Raw genomic sequence first — 3053 nt, forward strand, 5'->3', positions numbered from 1 at the left:
CCCTACCCCCACTAGCGCCACCACTACTCACAATCCATAGGTCCTGAATCAATCAATCAAGAAATTAATAAATTTATCAGACACATTAAGATAATGCCCTCTATGCAAAAATAAACACCTCAAGGAGAACTTAAAAAATCCCACTCTTAAGTAATAATTGCATGTAAACTTTATATAACTGTTATGTAACAATATTGAAGTAAGTTACCATGTTTTTAAGTAGTGTCTCATCATTGCATTTGAATACACATGAAGCAAAATTTGAATTTCAACCAAAAACATAATTCACAGCAAACTATCACCATATAACTACCGTACATCTACTTTCTTAGCTTTGACAAATTCTTTTTTTTAATAAAAAAAAAAATAAATATTTGCGGACAAGGTGTACAAAAGGTCTTGCCTAATCAAATTTAGATAAATCTTTCTTACAAATTGACAAATCAAAAAGTTTTCCTTGACACTAAATATGGGCTTTTGCCAACCCCCCCCCCCCCCACCCCAAGAGAGTACAATAATTCAGACATTTAGGACATTACTACCCACATTTTCAGGAACAATATTAAAAGTTTTCACATGTACTTATTTTATAAGCATCTTTTTTTTGTCTACTGGAATGGACTTCCACTTGATCATTGCCTCTGCATGTTAGAGCTTCTTTCAAGTGGTCTTCATCCTTAACTGAAATCCTGTCTCCAGCAATATAGTAACTGAAAATCCAAGTGTGTCTTGTAAATGTCTGAATTATTACACTTTTGTTGGGCAAATGTCCACCTTTAAGGTTGACCGGTCTTCCTTCAAAATTCATCCAGATTATTCTGACACTTTTGACGACTTGTTATTAAACTTCATCTGTTTTATTGTTCCTCCTGTCCTAGATTTCATCCAGATTGTTATCCTATTTGAATAAAAAAATATTATTGTCAATTTGTGAGAAAAATGTATCTGAACTTTTCTTAGTGCAAGCAATACATGATTGCTAGGCCTTCAAATTAATTATTAATATTATTGTTGTTTACTTAATATTCAAGCAGTATATCCAATTACTGGGTGCTGGCTAGACAAAATACTGTAAATGCTCGAATAAGCACCACAGCACTTATAAACTTTGTGTACAGGTATCTTGGGCATTTCTGTAGTCCAGTAGTTCTATTTTAGGTCTTGCATCATTGTAAATAAATATTTATAATATAAAGAAATGTTTGTGTCTTCATTGTATTCATTTTAACACTTTATACATTTTACTTAAAACCCTGTTTCATTACACACAGTGTAGTATATACTCTCGATTAAGCACACAGCCCTTATTTGGGAATGGCGCTTAGCAAAAAAAAAAATCGGTTTGGTGCAGCGCTTATGAAGATTTGCGGTTTAAATATGAGCATTTACAGTAATATTTTTTTATTTGCCTTCTTACTTAGTTCATCCTCATGGAATATAAAAAGTGCTGCCAAAGATTGATAATGAAAGACAACCGAGTTACAGAGCATGCCACGGTGGTAGGGGAGGCTGAAATTGCTTAAAAATTCAGAAAAAGTAAGAGCAAATTGAGGCTGAGGTAAAAATGTCAAATGATGAGGTTTTTATATTTAAAAAAATGAAAAACTGCTGTTCCATATTTGCAGCGGGTGTGACTATGTAATACCCGCTATAACACAGTTAATTAATACAAATTTGTAAAGTTTCATGTTTGAAAAGTTTGTAAAAATAAGACCAAATTAGACCTAGGCCTACTAGGCTAAGTACATTTTGAGCCTGGATCGGTCAAAAATAAGAACACTGAGCCTGTCCAAAATTTTTATTTAAAAAAAAAAGTGTATCGAGCCCACGGCGGAATTCAATCATTAATCCACTTTACGGCGGTGGCCCACAGTAAACACTTGGGCGCGATAACCCCGGGCCGAATTGCCGTCGTCGGCGTAAAGTGCCTAGGCCTGTGGTGACCAGGACCTACCTGCTGGCAAGGACTGTGGTAGTCCTACCCTAATTGCTAAGCATAGTGAAAGTCAGGGAGGTATGGCTATAACTGTACTTATTTGTACGAAGGAAACATCTTAAATTTCAGGTAGGCCTAGGTACTACACCAAAACAAAAACGTTTACGTTTAGGCCTACAGGTAGGCCCTATTATTAGGCCTAGTCCTAGTCTACGACTGTACCTGAGCGTGTATGTGGTTCGAGAAAACGTTTTGTTGGAATACCACCACCTTTTATACCTTTTATTTTATTTTTATTAATATATTTTTTTATTTTTTTATTTTTTTAAAATATATTTTTTATACTTTTTATTTATCCTTCTTTTTTCTCTCTTTAGATAGAATGTAAAACCGCCCTCTACTAATTGTGAATAAGTAATAAAATATATTTGCATATATCTAATTTGAATATTTTTATAATCTTTTATTGATTTTTTCAAATATAACAGACAATTATTTTGAAAGTACTTGATAGTACTAGGTTCTCCGCATTTATGGCTTAGGGGTCGCGGTGCTTTTCTCCCTCCGTTCAGTTGTTTCAAATTGGGACCGAGTTAGTGAACCCTATAGTTAATGGTCTTGCTTGGTGCATAACCTTGCATGGAATGGATAGGGATAGGGATAGTCGGGGAGGAATGACTAGGGCGTTGATTTTGATTTTGCTATATTTTTTCTTATCTTATATTCTTTTCTTATCTTATATATATATTTTTATTGCTTTGAGGAACACGTACAGGATAAAAGTTTTAGATACAGTAATCGGTAATTATAGAGGGCAGCAATCATGTTTTAATAAAGGTCACACGTTAATTATTTTTTTTATTTTTTATCATCGGTAGCGTACGTTTACTAGTTATTAAAAGATTCAATTGATTTTATATCGATGAATCAACTTAATTGACATTAAGTTAATTGTAATTGTCGGTGTATCTTTGCTGTGAAGATTCAAAACCTTATATGTTTTAAAGAATAACAAACAGCTACATACTGTAATCAAGGTAATAGACCTTTCCGGAGTGTCAATCAAACTTAACAACTGACTAATCAGAACAGCGCTAGGAATACGCGCGCGTCTTAC

This window comes from Anneissia japonica, unplaced genomic scaffold (assembly GCF_011630105.1).
Source record: "Anneissia japonica isolate Jap-2015-1 unplaced genomic scaffold, ASM1163010v1 scaffold287727_len1644234_cov201, whole genome shotgun sequence".
NCBI classification, from domain to species: domain Eukaryota; kingdom Metazoa; phylum Echinodermata; class Crinoidea; order Comatulida; family Comatulidae; genus Anneissia; species Anneissia japonica.